The sequence below is a fragment of the Peromyscus eremicus genome, chromosome 9 (assembly GCF_949786415.1).
Source record: "Peromyscus eremicus chromosome 9, PerEre_H2_v1, whole genome shotgun sequence".
NCBI lineage: Eukaryota > Metazoa > Chordata > Mammalia > Rodentia > Cricetidae > Peromyscus > Peromyscus eremicus.
Genome location: NC_081425.1, coordinates 63,836,392 through 63,858,462, shown reverse-complemented (window position 1 = coordinate 63,858,462; position 22,071 = coordinate 63,836,392). Strand labels below are relative to the sequence as shown.

Sequence of the window (22,071 nt, the reverse complement as noted above, 5' to 3'; positions counted from 1 at the left end):
TTAACAAAACTCAAGCCTTAAAGACTTTGTAAGAAAGTGGACATAATAGCCTAGGAGATTGGCAGTCTCAGGAGGTGACTCTTCTGTGTTCTTTAGGGATCTAACTCAGAGTGACTCAGGGAGGACCTTTTTGCACAAGCAATTGAAGAGTTTGAAGGTGCTTTTGTACCTGTTGGTGTGGTTCCAGGGTTCATAGATGAGGCAAAGGATGGTGAGATGGAAGAGTGTGGATGGGGAGGGCCTTCCTGGATAGCACTTGCCTCTGAGGCTCTGACTAGCTCTTCTGGAACATGCAGAAGCAGGGCCTGAGTGCCCTGAGAACCTCAGCCAAGCCAACCCCCTGTCTGGATGAGAACACTGAGACTCGTTGCCAGCTCCTCTGAATAGTAAAGGGAACTGATTGCATAACAGTTTTGTTTAAAATGATAGTTAATGAAAGTTAGGGTTTTTATTTCAAGAAACTTCTTTTGGTTTCAGTGGGATATGCACTCCTCAGTAGATTGAGAGCACCTCTCAGCAACGTCCAGGAATGCTAAGCGTTCAATGTTTACATTTTACCGTCTTCACCCCCTAGGTACCTTGCTGTGGAACAACCCTTTTCTACACCATGAATATGTATTACTCTTATTGGTTAATAAAAAGCTGACAGGCCAGGAGCTGGGCAGGAAGTTAGATGGGAAAGCCTAACTGAGAATGATGGGAAGGAGGGTGGAGTCAGGAAAAATGCCAGCCAGCTGCCAAGGGAGCAAGAGATGCTAGGGGACAGGTAAAGCCATGAGCCATGTAGCAATACATAGATTAATAGAAATGGGTTAATTAAAATGTAAGAGTTAGCTAGTAACAAGCCAGAGCTATTGGCTGAGCATTTGTAATTAATATAAGTTTCAGTGTGGTAATTTGGGAAGTGGCTGCCAGGTGTTTGGGAACAGGCAGTCAGGAGAGGAAATGTCCATTTACAGTACCTTCTGGCCCACTGGACACACTTTCCTGTCAAGTTCTCAGCGTGTTGAACCATCTCCCCACCACCCCAAATGTTCTCTCCTTTGTGTGCATTTCCTTTTTAAATGTGTGGCTAGTTGAGCTTTTGCTAATCCCTGACCAGAAAGTAGGAGGTAGTGAGACCAACAGGCACCCTCATATCTTCCTTCATTTCTTCCTGGTGTTCTCCTAGTTTCTAGGAAGCAGAATGAGCCTCAACTTGGCTCAAGTCCTCAATAAATGGACTAGGTCCTGGGAGTTGGTGGGAGTTTGGGAGTAGTCTTTTCTAAGTCCCAGCCCCACCTCCACCTGTGACCTTGAAGAAATGAATTCAAGGTCTAGTTCCTTAGTGTTCCTATCTATAAAATGTGACAAAGTCTGCTATAATGTTTGCTGCAGTAGACCTCCTTCAAGGTGATCTCTTGGAATGGTGATAGCACCTGTAGACTCAAGGAGAGTTGTGTTGGGTTGTGTTGATGGAGGTGGGCCAGGGCAAGATAGATATGGAAACCAGATGGGGAAGGCCAGGGACACTAAGACAGTGAGCTCTGTTGTACCTCTGAGGAGCTTGTCTCATCTTTAGATGGTCTCTGGAAGATGTTTCAATCAGCAACACACTGCATATATGGTGGTGACGATGTAAGTGTGCTGATACTCCTCACTGATATACTGCATATATGGTGGTGACGATGTAAGGGTGCTGATACTCCTCATTGACACACTACATATATGATGGTGATGATGTAAGGGTGCTGATACTCCTCATTGACACACTGTGTATATGGTGGTGATGATGTAAGGGTGCTGATACTCCTCATTGACACACTGCATATATGGTGGTGATGATGTAAGGGTGCTGATACTCCTCATTGACACACTGTGTATATGGTGGTGATGATGTAAGGGTGCTGATACTCCTCATTGACACACTACATATATGATGGTGATGATGTAAGGGTGCTGATACTCCTCATTGACACACTGTGTATATGGTGGTGATGATGTAAGGGCGCTGATACTCCTCATTGACACACTGCATATATGGTGGTGATGATGTAAGGGTGCTGATACTCCTCATTGACACACTGCATATATGGTGGTGATGATGTAAGGGTGCTGATACTCCTCATTGACACACTGCATATATGGTGGTGATGATGTAAGGGCGCTGGTACTCCTCATTGACATACTGTATATATGTTGGTGATGATGTAAGGGTGCTGGTACTCCTCATTGACATACTGTATATATGTTGGTGATGATGTAAGGGCGCTGGTACTCCTCATTGACATACTGTATATATGTTGGTGATGATGTAAGGGTGCTGGTACTCCTCATTGACATACTGTATATATGGTGGTGATGATGTAAGGGTGCTGATACTCCTCATTGACACACTGCATATGTGGTGGTGATGATGTAAGGGCGCTGGTACTCCTCATTGACATACTGTATATATGTTGGTGATGATGTAAAGGGCGCTGATACTCCTCACTGACACACTGCATATATGGTGGTGATGATGTAAGGGCGCTGGTACTCCTCATTGTTCAGTGACTCTGCAGCTGCTGGGACATCACAGAACAGTACATTACTGAACTGTGTGTGGCAATGCTGGTGTAAACACACCTACTGTGCTGTTGGCTGTAGAAAAGTACAGCACATGTAATCACATGCAGTGCATGCTGCCTGATAATGGTAATGAGTTACTATGGAACACGTGTATATATTCCTTTGTTTTGCTTCTATCACTGTTTTAGAGTGAATTCCCACTCAGGAAAAGTTTACTGTGTACTATGTGATACCAGTCACTTCTGAAGGCATGCTTACTGCTTCTCTTGACTGCATTGGGAGCCATGTGGAGTCACTGACCTGGACCCTTAGGTGTGGGTGAGTTCTGTGTTATTCTCACAATCACAGCAGAACCACCCAACATACCAATTTCAAGAGCATACCCCATCATCAAGTTACTTATGACTGCACCCATTTTTTTTGAGTTGAATAGGAACTCAGAACATTCTAACTAAAAAGAAAAAGATTAATCCTACGTAACTGAAACTTTATATCTTTGATGCAAATCTTTTAAGGGTGGTCCTAAGTCAAAATATTCTGTGACTTTAAATTTAAAAGCTGAACCAGCATGTCTTCAAGTATATCTTTCTATACATTGTCTGGATGCTCCAAGGATGCTGTGTTTGGATAGAGAATGAGCTGTTGATGACTTGCTTTCTAGGAATGCCTTTCCCCACATCCAGTACCCATGCCCTACCTGGGAATAAGCTTAAGCTCTTTGAAGCCCACCCTGAAGGTGATGACAGACCTCCACAGAAGATACCTGGAGAAAAGTTCTGGAATGTCTTTGGAGAAAGTGAAGTTGACTTTGCTGACCTGAATGCCCTGAAAACCAGGGGCTTAAGCTCTTAGCTAAACCTGGCCTTTAGCTTAGGGCGTTTGTTTTTCTCATGCAAAATGTTGACCTCTATCCCAAGGAACAAAGTCTTTGAAAGACTCCTTGGACATTAAAATAGCTTTACAAAATAACATTTTGGTGCTTTAAAGTATAAACTAACGAGAAACACATGATTTCACTTTCCCATAAATCACAGAGGGTTTTGCCTAAGAGAAAAATGCATGGCAAAACACATCATGAATAAACAGTTTAGGGTGGTGATCTGGTTGCACAAGCAGGCCAAGGGTTGGGGAAGGTGATGAATTTGCATTCTGGGGGAGCAGGAACCTAGGACAGTCAGGCCACATCTGGTGCAAGGCAGGCCACCACGGGCCCTTGCTTTCCCTGTCCTTCACCTGAGCCATCTAAATGTGATCTTTAGCTTGGACTACTTTAGAGGACAAAAGATCAAATTATATAGATTCCCAAATATAGAATTGATTAAGAAAATATATTTTACTAATCTTCAGCTAGCCTAGCCTCTCTCTTAACACCAATTGCTCCTTGTCATCTGCCCTAGTGGGTTTATAAGGAATATTGCTAATCAGTACAAGTGGGCAGACTTCCACAATGAAATGTGTTGGGAAACACTGAAGGATTTAAGAGTATTCTCGACGAGATATTCTTGGCATTGTAATTTGCATTGTACATGAGGTACTTTCTGTTTTTTTTCTTGAGATGTTTATTAATGAAATGTTGAAAGAACATGAATTAGTTGAGGCCAGTTAAGCTTGGCTTTATGCTCTGAATACATTTTCTATTATGTTTATTTATTTTTATGTATATGCATATTTGTAGGCACGTGTGTGCTGTAGCACACATTGGAAGTTAGTGGACAACTTCTGGGCGTTGGTTCTCTCCTTTCACCATGTGAGTCCTGGGGCTAGAACCTGGGTTGTCAGGCTTGGTGGCAAGTGTCTTTGCCTACTGAGCCATCTTGCTGGCCCTTGTACTATATATACAGACTTGCTTGACTTTAAGTTCTGAGATTTGTTGGGACTTTCATAGACTCTGATTCCTGGACAAAAATTTCTTCCCAAAGGCTGGCGTCTCTCTCACTCCACCTTTCTCTTTCTTGTCTCTCTCCTTGAATTTCCTGTCTGCCTCTAAGCTGCCTTGCCATAGGTTAAAGCAGCTTATTTATTAACCAATGGGAACAGTATATATTCACAGTGTACAGAAAGACATCCCCCAGCACACACAGGCCATTTAGGAAGCAGAGGTTTATTTGGCCTACAGCTCTGGAAGACTGAGCATAGGGTTGAGTGGTCCCAGTGGCCTGGGCCTCTGGTAAAGGCAGAACAAAATGGTAGTGGCATGTGCCAGGGACAGGGGTAGCATCTTGAGCCAAGAGACAGAAAGATACTAAGAGAACAGTGATCTTAATGACTGACAGATCTCCCACAAGGCCCGGCCACATGCTGGTCCATAGTATCTACCTAGGTGTCATCTTGGAGCCCAAACCTGGACACTGGAACTTGGGAACTCATAGCTGTCACTCAAAACACAGCAATAAGAAACATCAGAAAGGATGAAAAAGCAGGTGTAAAACGAAAATTTGGACAAAGGACTCAGCTGTCTGTAAGTTTTGATGCAGGGATTAAATGTTCATGAAGGTTTATGATTCTGATGTGGAGTTCAAAGAACTTTCCAGAAATTTTAACTCCTCAAGAAAGCTACATCAGTGGTTGTGTTCAGTGTACATTCACATCTGGCAGGTGTAACAGTGTGCTCAGAATCGGGCCAGCTCTGTGAACGTCTGAATGGAGGATTCTCCCATTGAGGGTGTGTCAGCTGGGACAGTGGGTGACTGCCTTCCTGGAGATGACACAACAGGGCACTGCTGGTTCTCGTTGGTGACTCTCTCACCCAAAGGGCAGTTGATGGACAAAGTTGAGAAGTTTGTTGACAGTATCCACTCCCTATCACTGTCCTCATCCACGTGGAGACTCTGCTTAATGGCTTGGGTGACAGAATTAAAAATGGGAGGCATGAGGTTGGAGGAGCAAGCAGCTTCCTGCCCATGTCTGCTGCCTCCTAGGCAGGAAGGCTGCTTGAAAGGGACCATCTTTTATTAACCTTGAAAAATATGAATTTTCATTTATTTTTTTACATGCATGCACTGGGTTCTGAAGGCTAACTTTTTCCATTTGAAGAATATGGTTGAATTGAATGAGGAACAAAAATGATTTGGAAGGAACTCTTCTCACTCCTCAGATGAGTTTTCAAAGTCTGCATGGAGACCTGGGCCTTGTGCTCTGGTTCCAATAAGCCATGCAGGAGGTAGCATGCAGAACGGCGTGGCCAGCACGCCATCTTTTGTTTATTTTCTTGTGTTGCTTTCATAGTTTCGTAGACTGTGACCAATCTTTTTGACCTCATATTTTAGAGTCTCTCAGTGCCCTGAAGGGGAACAACATTGTGGAGAGGACAATACCTTCTTCTGCCAACCTAGTTTCCATGAAGGAGTCCTGTCAGAGTGCCTGAGCTGCCAGGGCATTTATATATTTACTTGACTCTGCCAGTGGAGAGGACTTTGAGTGTCTCCTCTCTCGGGGAGATGCCGTCAGAGCTATTCTCTAGCTGCAAGGGTTCAGAGAGTCCCTTCCTAAGTCTTTCCAGCTGAGTCATGTTCCTTACTTCCATGGTCAAGGTGGCCCACTCACTTGTGCCGAGGACATCTGCCTTGAGGAGTTATGAATGATGTCATTCAACAAGTATAAATCTGAACAGTGTGCTGAGAGCAGGACGTGGCATATTGGATCGTAGGATCAGAGGCTGAGCAGAGCAGTGGGGAGGTGGACGCTGGGCTCCCGATGAAAGCTGTGAGCATGGGGGAAAGGGTTAGGGCATGAAAAGAGGCTGCCACAGGAACCAGTGTTTTGAGGATGTTGTAATTGCTTATCTGAAGTCAAAGCCCAGGAGAGGGGAGGAGTAAGGTGCCTAGGACTAGGGGCTCTGTGACTGGAGGGAGCAGAATGGACTGTTGGGCTGTCAGAAGCAGGGATTAACCAGTGTCTATCGAGGGGCCAACAGACAGGGACATCATGGTGTACTCTGATAGTCGGACTTTGACTCTGTGATTAATACCTCAGAAAAACAAGGTGAAGGAGGGAGGAGGTTTGTTTTAGCTCATGGTTGCAAAGGTTATAGTCCATGGTCATGTGGGTCACACGAAGGCAGAACATCATGGGGGAAGGGAGTAGTTGGGGCAGAGCTGCTCACATCATGGCAGCTAGGAAGCAGGTAGTGGGTCTGGGTTCCTGGGTTTCCTCCCTCCCTCGTTTTTTATTCCAGCCGGTGCTGAAGCCCATTAGATGGTTCTGCCCACATTCAAGGTGGTGTTCCTCCATTGCTTCGTCATCTCCAGAAACTCCCCACAAGGCGGGCTTTACAAATCTCTTTGGTGTCTCTCAATCTGTTCAAGTTGGTAATTGTGTAGGAGCAGCTGTTGTATATGTGAACATAATGAAGTATTATTTAGCCATCGAAACTATTAAATTCAATAACTTGTGCCCATATGGATGGAAGTAGAGGATATGATGCCATTGAGCCTGGCACAGGAAGATAAACAGCATGATCTTACTCCTGAGTGCGATCTAAAATGTTGATCTCCTAATGTTGAGCGTAGGCTAATGGTTCCCTGAGTGTAAGGGGGTTGAGGTCCTCAGTACTTCAGTAATATTGTATGATGGAAAGAGTAAGTTCTGATGTGCTGTGGCATACCAGGGTGAATATAATTAATGATAACCCATTGAATATCTCAAAAGAAAGTGAAGACTTTGAATATATTAACCAAAAAGCAAGGATAAAATGAAAAGGCGGTAGACATGTCTCTTTCCCTAAGGCTATCTCACAAGTCAATATAAACTTCTCCCTGGACTAAGAGAGAGGAGGGGCAGGCAGAAAGAGTGGGGAGAGGACAGGACAGACAGAGAAGAAGAATGGGTACGAGTGGGAAGCAGGGAGAAGGAATGTGTCTGTACCTGACCCAGCAGGGCCTGTGTGCTGAGTATCTTTGTCTGTGTTAGACCAGTGGTTCTCAACCTTCCTAATGCTGTGGCCCTTTAACGCAGTTCCTCATGTTGTGCTGACCCCCAACCATAAAATTATTTTTGTTGTTACTTCATAACTGTAATTTTGGTACTGTTATGAATCACAATGGAAATATCCCTGTTTTCTGATGGTCTTAAGCAACCTCTGTGAAAGGGTTGTTCAGATCTAAAGGGGTCACTAACACTGGTCAAGAACCACTGGGTTAGAGGCCCAGTTCTTGCAAGCAGCACTGTTCAGGGTAGGCCTGTAATCATGGGCTATTCAGGAAGTTTAATCAATAGTTCATGGAAGAATTAGCCTCTGAAGACAATTCCATTCAGGAAATCAGAAGGTCCCAGGGCTTTGAAAAGAAAACCTCATTTTAGCTCCCCTTTACTTTACATTAGCAACCTGGTGTTTCACTTTCAAGGGAAGAAGTCATCACTTTAGGTGAATTGAGGGACAACTGCCGACCAGGTGGAAAATTACAGATTCTGGATCTCCTTTTCTCTCCTGCTGCTTTTGTATCCCAAACCTCCCGCCAAACACCAAAACCTTATAAATTTCTGTGATAGGAAATTACACATCGGACAAAAAGAAGTCCTTGGAATATATAATTATAACTCTATCTCTCTATCTCTCTATCTATCCATCCATCTGTCTATCATCTATCTGTATCTATTTATCATCTAGCAACCTATGATCTATCTCTTTTCCTATTTATCTATATATCTATCATCTAGTATCTATCCATCTATCTCTTCTTTCTACATATTTTCTACCTATCAGCTGTCTGTCTACCTATCTTCTGTCTATGCACTAGGTATTTCTCTTTATTGCTATGACTAAAACCTGACGAAAAGTCACATAAGGGATGAAGGATTCATTTTGGGCCTATGTTTTGAGGGTGTTAGCCCATCATGGAGGGAAGTCATGGTGGAGGGTCAGCTGGATGAAGCCATGGTGGCAGGAGTTTGAGGTGTCTTACTCGTATGTCCACAGTCTAGAAAGTTAAGAAAGATGAACATTTGTGTTCAGCTGGCTTCTTTTTTTCCATCTAGAACCATAGATCATGGGTAATACCATCCACATTCAGGGCAGGTTTTCCCTTCTCTGTTTATCTTCTTTGTAAACCCCCTGACAGACAGGCACGAAAGTTTGCTTCACTAATGCCCAGTCAGAATTAACCATCACTGCCTATATATATCTTCTCTCTTTCTCTCTCCTATTGACTTACTACGATTTTATCTTGTGTTTACCCACTTACCTGTCATCTGTTATGAAACAGGAAACAAGGAGTGGTCTGGGGCAGCAAACTCAGGCACTGCTACTAAGAAACTGGCAAAACTGTCTTCTGAAAAGGCAAACGGCTGTAAGGCTCATGTCCCACGTCCTCCCAGGTAAGCTGCAACAGCGCAGTGCCTAAGGCTTCTCTTCACATTTAGTCTCTACTGGGCCGTGATGGGAAGTGAGTGAAGAGGAGTGGACTCAGAGGCTAGACCTCCCCGCAGCAACCACTCCCATCTTGTTTAGATTCTGCGAGGCACACTGGGTTTTTAATGTATATACAAGTGGAATCAATAAGAACAATGAGAATTTCATTTTCCAATTAAATTTGCTTATAAGATATTTAAAGCATATAGCATGGAGGAATAAATAAAACATGTGTCATATCGTTTATTAAGAGAAATATAAATTAGAGGGACGCTCAGAATCCCCACCGCAGTCCCGATGCACCCCCGCAGCCATCTCGCTCATTTTATACAGGGGGTTATTGTCCTCAAGTAGGTGTGTGTTCTTGGCATCTTGTTTAATTGACATTGTTTTCAACACATGCTGTGCCCCTCTTTGCACTTCTACCATATACATATGTACTCAATGAATAGAATATGTGGTATTGTTCTGAGTTTTGAAATGCTTACAAAAATAGGAACCTACTCCACTTTTCATATGTTTTCCCCTTATTCTTCTCTCATCATGTGTTTGAGACCTAGCCACGCACATACACATAGACACGGGCAATTCATTTTGATGTTCTTTATTATTGCCACAATATGCACACGTCGGGATTCATCTACTTCCAATTGTTTTCCAGTGTTTGCCCTCTTACAGTGCTGCCCAGAGACATCTTAGCCATGCCCGTCTGTCATGTATGATGCTGCCACACTGCCCACAGTGTAGTTGTACTAGCTGGTGTTCTTGCTAACCCCACCTGCAGTATGCCACCCCTGCTTCACATGTGGGGATTTATTTGGTATTTCCAGATCTAACTATTTGTTATGAGTATGTTACTAGTAGCCCCCCCCCCCAATTTAGTTATGCCCTCTGTGTCTTGTCTATTGCTAACCTATGAAAACTTTTAAAATTTATTTTATGTGTGTGTGTGTGTGTGTGTGTGTGTGTGTGTGTTTTACTTGCATGTCTGTCTGTGAACCATGTGCAAGCCTGGTGTCCTTAGAGACCAGAAAAAGGCATCAAATCTTCTGAAACTGAAATTACAGTTTTGAGCCACCATGTTGGTGCTGGAAACGGAACCTAAGTCATCTGAAAGAGCAAGCTGTGTTCAGTGCTGGGCTATCTCTATAGCCCACTGATCTTTACTTTCTTTATTGATATTCACTTATTTATATGATATTTATAGGAAAAATGATATATTCTGGATAGAAAAGCTTTCTTGGCATTTGTTTTGCGTTGTGTTTGTATTTTCTCTGTGTAGTTTTTCCAATGCAGTTCATAGAAGGAAGGTTCCTGGCCTGTCTGGACATTTGAGGCTTTGCTCCTATTTGCTCCTGATTTGCTATTTGACCTTGGACAGGTCATTGGATGTTCTTAGGAGTTAAGCTTCCCTAATGGTCAAGTAAGACAACTTGATCTCCAAACAGTAGTCTCTTCTAGATGGACAGTCCTACCAAAGTGACACGAGAGGGAGAGAGAGAGAGAGAGAGAGAGAGAGAGAGAGAGAGAGAGAGAGAGGGGTAGATTAGGGAAAGCTCTTGTATTGGTTACCATCTTGTTGCTACAACCAAATACCCAACAAAAGCAACTTAAGAAAGGCAGGGCTTCTATTGGCTCATGGTTTTCAGGGACTAGGAATTAAATAGGCTCCCTGATAGGCAGACAGATAGGGAGAGGGGCCAAGGCCAAGTAACAGAGATGGTGGACTTTGAGACAGGCTTCTTCATTGCCCTCCTGACCTGAGACAAAAGCCTGGCAGCTTAGAACAAAGGCCTTCTGACTCCCGACCCCCCACCAGCAGGCCCCCTGCTGAATGACGGGCTCAACAAGTTCAAGGCTGGATCAGGACACAGTTGCCCAACAGTTGTGGGCCAATCAGTCATCCTGTCTTTCTTCAAACTAACCAACTCTGAATCAGGGAAGGAAGACCCTTCGAGACCTTAAAAAGCCCAGCCCCCTGAGACGAAACTGGAATTTTCAGTTCTCCGAGGAGTCCCCCCTGTCCTTTGCAATGGTCTTCCTCTCTGTGTCTCCTGTGTGTGACTCCTCACTCCCTCGAGTAGCCTTCCTCAACTGCTGATGCTGTCTGTGTCCGTTTGTGTTATTCAAGATGTCTCTGCTGTTACCTGTCAAGCTTGAGATTTTTTCCTGCCTCTTAATTCTTTAACCGGCAGAGAAAATGACCCTGATTAAGACCATTAGATGGTAATAGCTTGAGAGAGGACACAGCCCTCCACAGCAGGGAAGATGACTGCAAACAGTGAGAGGCACTGGTTACATGGTGTCTGCAGGGAGCAGAGAGGTGACCGCCAGTGTTCAGCTTGCTTTCTCTTTTTTATTCATTTCAGGACCCCAGACCCTGGGATGGTTCCTCTCACACTGTGGGTGGAGGTTCCTTCTGTGAAAACACCCTCACAGACATACTCATGGGTGTATCTCTTGGCGATTCCAAATCCAATCAGGTTGATAGTGGAGATTATCACGAGTATAAATGCTAGAATATTTGAACTTTTGGTGCCTCAGGAATATGAATATCTGGGATTACATGAATAACATTGGCAAACACATTAATAACACGGTCTCGAAAAATACCTCCATGTACATGATTTATGTTTGACCTTTATGATCTAAATCTAAGATATACTCGTTTTAGTAATGATAGCTGTCATTACATTTCAAGTTCTTCAAGGGTAGGTGCTGTGTCTGTTCCTTAGGGAATGTCCTGTGCCTCTGATCCTTGATGTTCATGGAAAACTCTCAAGATGAATGGCTTGTTGAATGACTGAAACATTGGGCATGAACCCATTATTCCATAACTTGGTGTTTGTTTATCTGAGGTTGTACTTAAAAGTGTCTCACATTCTTAATAATGTCCTTTCTCCTTTCTCAGATGCTTAAGCACTCTCAAATATGTTTATTGTACTAATAAAAGAATCACTTTGGTTTCTTTTGAATGGTCTTGAACTTTGGAGTTCAACTTTGGAACCAGTGGAGTGTGAATAGGTGGATTTTTTGTTGTTGTGCTTTTAAGCCAGAATTGTGTTTCCTTTCACATTTCCTAGAAAGCATGAATGTGAGCACGATTAACAGAAACCACAACTGCTTTTCTTCCCATGGCTTCCCTCTAAGCAGCCAGAGATGCATTCTACTGTCTTTTTTTTTTTCTCTTTTTTCTTTTTGGTTTTTTGAGACAGGGTTTTTCTGAGTAGCCTTAGCTATCCTAGAACTCACTCTGTAGACCAGGCTGGGCTCGAACTCAGAAATCTGCCTGCATCTGCCTCCTGAGTGCGGGGATTCCAGTGTCATAATGGGATCATCCTTCCTATCAAATGCTGTTGGTTCCATTAGGGAAATGAGCTTACTTCTTGCTCTATGGTCCCTGGTTTCTGTATTGGAATAGGGTTAACCATCACCTTCATTTATATGGCTGCCCAGATAAGGCTGTTTAGCATCTTTTCAGGACCCAGCTCAGCCCACACCATGCTAGTTTCCCATTCCATTGTACTGGAACAATGGCTGACTCTTCATAAGGGCAACTCTCTGTGGAATCTGTTGCTCCTTCACTAAGCATTGGGGATAGCATCCATTCCTAAGTTACCCTTTGCTGGTGCATCTGCTTCCTGCCACCCTGTCCTGACCTGCTCTGTCTGTGGAAGCTCTGCCTGAGCTGGGAAGCAGCAACCCTATTCATATGGCCACTGTCATCCTGTGCAGGGCACACTGGGCTCAGCACTCCTGGAAGGTACTTTTCCATTGCCATGGGGAGGGAGTACTTACGTTTCCCCAGAAAAGAGGGAAAGATACTATTTTCTCTTTTCCTCCTTCCAGATTCTTTCTGTTGGTGGGTTTCCATGAGAGAAGATTACTAGTGTCATGGAGGAAGGATGTTGGTACCAGGAGAGGAGCCACGTGGGCTTGCTGCTTCTCTGGTGCTCTGATTGAGTTCACTTGCATCAAGCTTTGGTCTGAAGGCTGACATGAAGTAGCAAACTGAAGGAGCATACTCAACTCAGATGCCCACTGAAGATGCGGAGATGTTGACTTCATTCAGAGATGAAGTCATGGGAGCGGTTAGGAAACAGGGTTGGGATGGTGAATCAGAGTGGGCGGTGGAGGGACTCCTTTGTTTAGTCTCCTAAGCTAGGACAGGGCAGGATGGGTGAAGGGCCACTTGGAAAGGAGCCCTGGGACCTTTAGCTGCTTTCTGTACCTTCTAGGGCTCTCAGAGAACTTGACAGGGTTAACCCATTTCATTCTTTAGGGAGCCCTGACCCACGTTGGATCAGCCATGGTGCCCACTTCTTTTGCAAGAATGAGAGCTTTTAAGGATCAACGGTTCTTTTCTCCCCTCTCCTTTCTGCACTGTTCTGTGGCCACACCACCTCGGCAAGGAAGAAATAGAGGTCTACAGTCTGGCGGAGAAAATGGGCTACTTTGGGTTAAAATGCATTTCGAAAGCCCAGTCATGGTTATACATACCTGTAACAGGAAATGTATTTCAGAAAGCCATTTACTTAGAAAATGGGACTTTCTATGAAGAAGTAATTGTAATGGAATACTTTATATAGGTGAGAAATAACAACTCTAGCTTGAAAGGGTCATGGCTAGGATTCTTCATGCTTGCAATATACTGACTAAGACATCTCCCCAGCCCCTGAGACTTTAATAACTGAGTAGTAACATAAGATTTAGGAAAATCCTGTCTTTTGCAACAATATGGATACATTTGGAGACATTACATTAAATAAAACAAACAGGGCACAGAAAGAAAATGGACCTGTGTTCTGAATTATGCACAGATTCTAAAGCAGCCAATCATAGAACAGAATGAGTGGCGGCTGCCAGTGGCTGAGGGGGTGATTTTGGGGAGACGGTCAAAGAGCACACATTTGAGATGGCCTGAAGCCGTTCAACAGACCTGTTGTATAATCAAGTGATTGTAATTAATAATAATGTATTATGCCCATGAAAATTGCTCACATAGCTTTTAAATGCTTCCATCTAAAAACAAATATGTAAGGTACTTTATGTGTTAATTAGTCCGATTCAGCCACCCCACAAAGGATTATGTTGTGTAGCAGAAATACATTTTGAGATTTGTTAAATTAAAAGTAAAAAAGAGAAGTTGGTTTTTCAGACGAGTTCTCAGAGGAGGCCAGACGGGGAGGACATCAGATACTCCAGGTGATATGGCGGTGTGAGCAAGAGGTGGACATTGGTGAAGGAGAGGAGGGTGGGGAGATGTGGACGACAGGGAGATGGAAAGTGAGGAAGAGGAGGGAGGAAGAAGCCAGCTTTTCCAGAGATGCAAACAAAGATGGGAACAAGGACACTAGTGTCAGGAGACATGATTGGGGACGGCTGGCTGTCTTGTGTTCTTGCTCAGTGAAACTGGGAGGAAAATTGACCTATCCTTTCTGGCCTCAGTCCACTTCTCTGTAAACAGGCAGCATGAGTAATATCTAACCCAAGGCTTGTTCTGAGGATTAGATGGCATGATGCATCCAAGTACATAGAACAAGGCATGAATGACAGTGCCAAACACTCAGTAAAGGCGGGGCCTGCTATGCTGGGAAGGATGCTTTGGAGGGGCTATGGGTTGGATGTAGCATGTACTCTCAAAAGCTCATGAGTTTAATTGAAAAGATCCAGTCATGAGGGTTCTTGCATGATAGATAGATTATCCCAGTGATGGATTCGTATATGAATGGACTACTGGAAAGTAGGGCCTATTTGGAGAAAGGGGGTTGCTGGGGACCCACTCTTGAAAGATGGATCTTATCCTCAATCTTTCCCTCTCTGTGTCCTGGATTCCAAAAGGTGAGCAGCCTTCTCTGCCACATGTTTCCACTGTCATGATGCTGCCTCACCACAGGTCCAGAAACATGGAGCTAGCTGACCCTGGCCTGAAACCTCTGACATTCCTTCCTTAAATGGATTTTCTTAGATATGTGTTACAAGGATGAAAAACTGACCGAGGTGGGCAAGGAAGCAAAGGGCCAGTTGTACAAGAGTTTAGAATCTGCAGAAAGCAGCGCTTGGCCTAGAGATGTTTCCTAGGATCTGCTTAAATGTCCACAATATAAATCTCTATCCTTTCTTCTATTTGCCAGCTTTAAAGGCAGTTCAGCTTTTTGGATCTCATTCCAACTAATGGCTCAGGGGCTGGCAAGATGGCTCAGTGGGCTAAGGTGCCTGATGCTAAGTCTGACAGCTTGACTTTGATCCTTGAAACCCATATAATGGAAGGAGAGAATCTACTCCTGCAAGTTGTCCTCTGATCTCTGTGGTATATGTGCCCTCCCCGTGTGCTGGTTGGCTTTTGTTAACTTGACACAAGCTAGAGTTATCCAAGAAGAGTGAATCTCAACTGAGAAAATGCTTCCCTAAGATTAGCCTGTAGGCAAGTCTGTGGGGGCATTTTACTAGTTAATGGTTGATGTGGGTGGTGCCATCCCTGAGCAGGTGGTCCTAGGGTATATAAGAAAGTAAACTGAGCGAGCCAAAGGGAGCAAATCAATAAATAAGTGTACCTCCACGGCTCTGCTTCAGTTCTTGCTCTGATTTCCCTCAGTGAGGAACTCAAGGCAGAAACCTGGAGGCAGGAACTGAAGCAGAGGTCATAAAGAAACACTGCTTACTGGCTTGCTCAGTTTACTTTCTTATACACCTCAGAACCACCTGCTTAGGGGTAGAACCAACCCAGTGGGGTGTGCCCTTCCACATCAGTCATTAATCAAGAAAATAACCTGCAGACGTGATATGGGAAATCTGATGGAGGCATTTTCTTAATTGAGTTTTCTCTTTTCAGATAACTCTAGCTTGTGTTAAGTTGACAAAAACAAACCAGAACAACTGGCCCCTTGTCAACTTGACATACTAATACCTTACTATTAAACCATAACCTTTCCTTTCTTGTTTATTCCCAAGATCATATATTAATATTGCAATCTAAAACATTAATAACTTTATCAATCCCACAATCTTTAAAAACTAAAGTGCTTTAGAAGTTCAGTCTCTTAGAAACATCCAAAGTCTCCAAGTTCAGTCTCTCAACTGTGGGCTCCTATAAAATCAAAAATAAGATACCTATATTCTTATCCCAAGAGGGAAGAATTAGGGCATGGTCACAATCAGATCAAAGCAAAATAAAAAGTTAACAGTATAAAAAGTTCAGTGCTTGATATCTGGTACCTTCCTTCACCAGTGGCCTCTTCCAGGTTCTCTTCAGGCCACATTGTGTTGGGCCTCAACTCTCCATGACCCCTCAGTCCTGGGGCTTTTAGTGACTGAGGCGATTGAGGCTGCAACTTCATCAATAGCCTCTCTTCAGAGACCCCAGCCCTGACACAGAATGCCAAGTCTCAGCTGCTCTCCATGATCCCTTTGTGCCTTTAAAGCCAGTACTACCTGGGAGTCTCTTATACACTACCAAGTCTGGCTGCCAGCATGAGATGCAGCCTTGGCGGCCTCCGGACCACAGCTTCTGTGTTCTGACCCTGAGGAAACCCTTCTCTGAAGACTTGGCAGCAATGATGCTGGCCTCTTGTTAATTACAGCTGATTTTTCAGTCCCAGCTGACCAACACTGATTGCCTCAGCAAAGCAAAGGGTTCATCTTTGTGGTTCTGGTCTTTTGTTAATTACGGTCGATTTGATTCTTCAGCCCCAGTTAACCAGGACCACAGATTCTTAATTAAAAATATTGGAGGGCCCTGAAAGAGCCTTTCAGGGACCCTAAAACGTCCCCTCTGAAACTTCACAGCCAGGTCTCCATCTTTTGCATTGCTCTCAACATTCTTACCTCCCAAGGACAGCCCCCTAAGCTCTGAACACCCAGTGGCTTTTCTAACGCACAGTCAAAATGCCACCACAATCCACGAAACACACAGTCAAGTCTGTCTAGCCACACACACAATCAAGTCTGTCTAGCCACACGCCACTACCTGGGACTAATTTCTGTCTGAGCGTTTTATTGTCCACAAACCATTCTCTCAAAGGAGGTTCCTCTTTCCACATAACCTTAGTTTGTTTTAAGTTGACAATAGAAACCAACTAGGACAGACATACCACCCTCCCCACAAATAAATACATGTAAAATGTTAAACAAACTCTGGGACAAATTATCCAGACAGGATTTTCATGGGAGCATCTTGTTTGGAGCAATGGCTCCACTCCTGCCAGTGTCATTATTATTATTATTATTATTATTATTATTATTATTATTATTATTATTTATTGCCAGCCACTCTGTCACCATGCCTTCTTACAGCCAATCCTGTTTCCCAGTTTTATTTTCTGCTTGGTAGTAGACACAAAGAAGTATAATGTATGGCTCTTGCTTGCAGGGAACTTTCCAGATGCTTGTACTAAAATGTGGCTTTTCCAAGTCCATGTTTAGAAGCTTTTGTTAGAGTGGAATGAGAAAAGGTAAAAATAGACCGAGCAGGCATTTCAGAGGGGCCTCGGATTGTTCTCTGCTCATTTTTCTTCTTAGGTTGTGAATATCTTTTGCTTCCATAAAGAGACAAAGGAAAGTAAATTCCTCACAGTGGCGAATTCTCTTTATGCCTGGATGTACATTATTGCTTCTATAGAATTAGCTCGGGGAAGTGGGAGAGCCTGTTTTCATAGAAATCCTACTCTTTCTTTCTTTCTTTCTTTTTTTTTCTTGTGGTTATTGACTCTCTTGCTGTACATTCCAATGTCAGCGAGGTGAATGAGCATGTAGGAAGGAGCACACACACTCATGGTGGCTTCTCTCAGGGCCATGCTTGGCCCCAACATTGAATACCAGTCACAAATCCTGCCAACCTGGCTTTGCCTTGTCAATTTTCTCAGAAAGCGACAGGGTTTAGGCTTTTTATAGAGATGTGCCTGTGACTCCCAGCAAGCCTGTGGACACAGCTCCTGTGTATTTATTGATGTGGCTTTGATGAATGACATATTCTCTGTAACCCGGAGTAGTGTGAGTCCACCATGATAAACTGGAGTGCTGGGTTCCCCAGCCCCGAACAGCACCACCTGCCATTGGCCAGGTCAGCTTGATGGGGCTTAAAAAGATTATCAGTCTGCATCTCCTGAAGACATTTCTCACTTTGTTTATTCTGTGACCATGCTCCAGGATGACAAATTGTAAAGCATCAACTCACCCTGAACGGATAAAATGGTGGAGAGGATGTCTCCTGAAAATACTGAGAGTTGATGCTGAGTGGAGGTAGAGAGGCAGGGATGCTGGACCGGTCTGTAATTGCGTGGGTCTCACTTTGAGGGAATCACAAAATGCAAGCTGTGCAGATGGAAGCTCCACCTGGCTGGTCCTCCTGTGGGCAGTTGGTGTGTCCTGTCCACGTTAGTTCCCATGGAGCTGTGTACTCGTTAGGGCACATGCAGAGAAGCATGGGCAGTTTAATTCCAGGGTCTTTGAGGGTAGATGTAACCGCTCTTGGCTTCGGACCGTTCTTGGGTTCTTACAACCATTATTTTAGGGGAGTTTCTGCCATTTTGATAGACTAGGAGGCAGTGTACCATAGAGGCTAATGGGCTCTAGTCATCCTGATAGTGTGTTTTTGTATTTATAACTATTGATTCCTTGTTAGAGCTACATTTATTCAGTGCCTGCCACTTGCCAGGGCCTTAGCCTTTTTCAGTTACTTCCCATCTAAGTCCTAAGAGATATGAACAGAAGCCAATAACAGTGATGACTCTATGTAGTGAGAACTTCGGGTTATTTCATTTGACGGCTGAAATAACTATAAGAAGTGACTGTTATGTCATTATTAGACCATATTACTATATTTTAAATTAAACATTAAAGTTATGTGATTGTATTAATGCCATTTGAGTTTATCTGTACCATATGTGTGCAGGTACCCAGAAAGGCCAGAAGAGGGCATCAGATTCCCTGAATCTCTCAGCCTTGGATCATCTTAGACCAACTGAGGCTCAAGAAAGACTGAGTCACTTGATCAAAGCTGCACTGCCAGTCAACTGGGCTTTGAACTCACATTTGAGGGGCCTCAAGGTGGAGCCATATGTAAGTTCTTCTCTGGCCCATCTTCAGTTTCCTACTGGAGAGTGGACAGGCTGTTTCAGTGTTTACAGCTGAGTCCCAGACCAAGAAAAGAAACAAATCTTAGCGCTTTAAACACATCTTCATTTACCTTGCTCAATGTAAGTCTATTAACAGTTTTATGCCAATCAATTGATTCTTCATTCTAACTTTATAACAAAAATGATTATTTTTGTACACACAACTTATAATAAAAAGATAATTATCTCAACTAGGCCAAGAAATATGTATGATTAAAGGAGATGACATGTTATCAAAGATATAGTTTAGATTATAAAATCCATCAATTAATTATGTTTATTGTAGTACTGGGTCTTGAATCTAGGACCTCATACATATCCAATTATTACCAACAAAGATACTGAGGCAGGGCTGGGGTGGAACTCAATGGTAGAATACTTGCTCAGTGTGTACAAGACCCTGGGTCAATCCCTAGCAACACACACACACACACACACACACACACACACACACACACTATCAAGACAGTGTTAAGTTTAGTCATATGCAACATATGAAACCAACCTAAACATATTCATTGGACATTTCCTTCTCTTTGCCTTTTGATGGTAGTGATTTTAGCTATAGTGTATTAGTTGGTAGATATTTCTCTGTATGGTCAGAGCCCTCCGTTCCCAGTGACTGAGATGGAGTACTCACAGATGGGGCACACTGTAAGCAAAAAGAGTTTATTTGGCTCATGGCTCTGGAGATTAGTTGTCTAGGATGGAAGGTCTGGATCTGGCGAGGACCTTCTTGCTGCAAGATCCCTGACTGTGTATGTTATAAGGGAGAAAGCAAGCAGGAGAGTGAGAGAGCCAGCTGTTCCTAGCAGAGGACCTATGAGCAACACCCCGCCCACTTCGAGGTAACTCCAAGATCGGAGCCCTCAGGACCCAACTACATCTGAGTTCTTACCTCTTACAAGGCAATTCCATCTCAGCATGAGCTTTGGAGCCTCAGCATCCAGGAGACAATCCTCTATGTGTGATGGTACCAGGTAGCTGAGGGGAGGGATGCAAAAATATTTTACCTACACATTCCTCACTTGCTCCCTTTACTCTACTCCCAAAAGGGATGGTTATCTCCTTCAGAGGCCTGTCCTATCCATGATCTCAGTTCTCTTTCTTCTCTCTTCCTCGTGCTTTTCTTCTGTCCCATCCTCCACCCTTCCACATTAGGGAGCCAGGGAAGGGCCCAGTGGAAGGGTTGGGGCTTGGACCCTTCCAGTGAGAGCTAAGCCCCACCCCAGTGACAGCATGCTCTTTTCTCATTTCTCTGAAAGGCCCTGGTGGGTGAACTAAAGCTTGGTGAGTTTAGACACAGGAAGAGGACCTGGTAAGGTTTACAAGGAAGGAAGCCAACATGCCATGCCCTCATTAGTACCTCGGCGGCTCGGCTCAAGACTTGTGAATAGGCAGGGTTTGGCCCCTACAGGGTAGCTGTTGGTTTGCAGCCCTGCCTCTCTGCAGGATGCTGCTCCCTCACCAGTGACAAAGGCCTCCTTCCTCTGTGTCCTAAGTGCTAGAACGTTCACACCATGTCTCACAGAACTCCGCTTGGCTCGGTTCTTCCCTGTCTATTTAAAGCATCCATTCATTCTGCTCGGGTTTTTTGTCATCCTCAGTAGCTGTTCCATTCACGCCACTCTCCGCTCAGTTTCCTTTCGTTTTGGAGATTCTGCTTTTTGTCCACCTGCCTGCACTCCTCTGCAGCAGGACAATCTCAGTACTGTTCTGTGAACCTTGAGTTAATTTCCTCCCCTCCCTCCCTTCCTCCATCTCTTCCTCCTCTCTCCTCCCTCCTTCCTCTGTATCTTTCTGAGAGATACAAGCTGGGACTGAACGGTGTCCTCCTGCCTCACTTCTAGGGTGATGAGATTCTTGTAGGAAGGACAAGGACGTGGAATAACAGAAGCAGGATGTCGGGTCCTAGGCTGGAAGTCTCAGTCGCTTTGCTGTGACTTCTGTGGTTGATGGGCGTGTTGGTCTCTTTTCTGTGGCTGTGGCAAAGCGCCTGGACAACAGCAACCTAGGAGAGAGAGCTTATTCTAGCCCACAGTTCCAGGTTCCAATCTAGCGTTTGGGGAAAGCGAAGGTGGGGGGAACTTGAAGCAGCCAATCCCATCATGTTCACAGTCGAGAAAGGAGAGAAAGGGGTGCTTGTCCACCGGGGCTCAGCTCTTCTTTTTCTTTTTTATACAATCTAGGACCCAAACCCAGGGAACGGTGACCTTTAGCACAGGGTCTTCTGTGAACATAATCATGTGAACCATAATCATAATCATAACCAGTGAACATGATCATGACATACGCCCCACAGACATGGTCACAGGCCAACCCAGTCTAGACAGTTCCTCACAGTCACTCCTGCCCAGGTAGTGCCGGATTGTGTCGAGTTGAAAACAAACACCAACAGTTACAACTGGGAAGCGGAAAGGCCCTTGCGGGTTGTGGGACTGCCAGGCTGGAAAAATACCAAGAGCCAGAGGACAGCAAGTTCATTTTTTCAATAGAAGGACAGAGAGTGAACATCTTTGTGGCTGTTCACCTCTGCTATGGGGGCAGAAAGACCGCCGCGATAACAGGTAAGCAGGAGGGGGACAGTTCTGTTCCAGGAAGATCCTGGTAAGGTCCAGATCTATTTGCCCAGAGGCTGCCCTTTCACTTGGCTTTCTAACTGAGGCCTAGAACCAAACAGCTGTAACCTAGCAGAGGCCTACAGCGTAGGGATCTGTTTCAGCCAATCACAGCTGGCCGCCTCATCATACTGCGCCCAGAGGAGGCAGATGCCAAGCTGGGGTGGGTGGTTGCCTGCTTTTCTTGTAGCGGCTCTGTGCTTACATTGTTGGGCCAAGTACTGGGAACCTGTATTGGCGCAGGTTGTAGCTGGTTCATGGATCGTTCTTTGCTAGGATAAAGTCTCTTCCATTTGATACTCCCTGAATATTTCTCTTAATTCTTTACTTATGAAAACAGGAGATGGGCTGGGCTGGGCCAGTTTCCACACTCCTTAGGTAGATCAAAGTCTTGTTCCTATGAGACAGGCGCTGAGGTCTGGAGGTGGAAATGGTTAAGATTCAG

The 22,071-nt window shown here is 44.3% G+C and overlaps 1 long non-coding RNA gene across 2 annotated transcripts in view; it reads right to left on the bottom strand.

Moving 5' to 3' along the window:
• Window positions 1-21,675, bottom strand: part of LOC131919961 (uncharacterized) — a 31,607-nt gene extending 9,932 nt beyond the window's left edge. Inside the window, exons 1-4 of one of the 2 annotated variants that reach the window (XR_009381477.1) lie at window positions 21,539-21,675; window positions 20,853-21,019; window positions 19,907-19,992; window positions 19,586-19,762 (exon numbers count right to left, since the gene is read on the bottom strand). This is a non-coding gene — a long non-coding RNA (uncharacterized LOC131919961). Of the gene's footprint in view, window positions 1-19,585; window positions 19,763-19,906; window positions 19,993-20,852; window positions 21,020-21,538 lie in introns of those variants that run through there. The other variant, XR_009381478.1, reaches the window with a different exon arrangement.
• Between the last annotated feature and the right edge of the window lie 396 nt (window positions 21,676-22,071).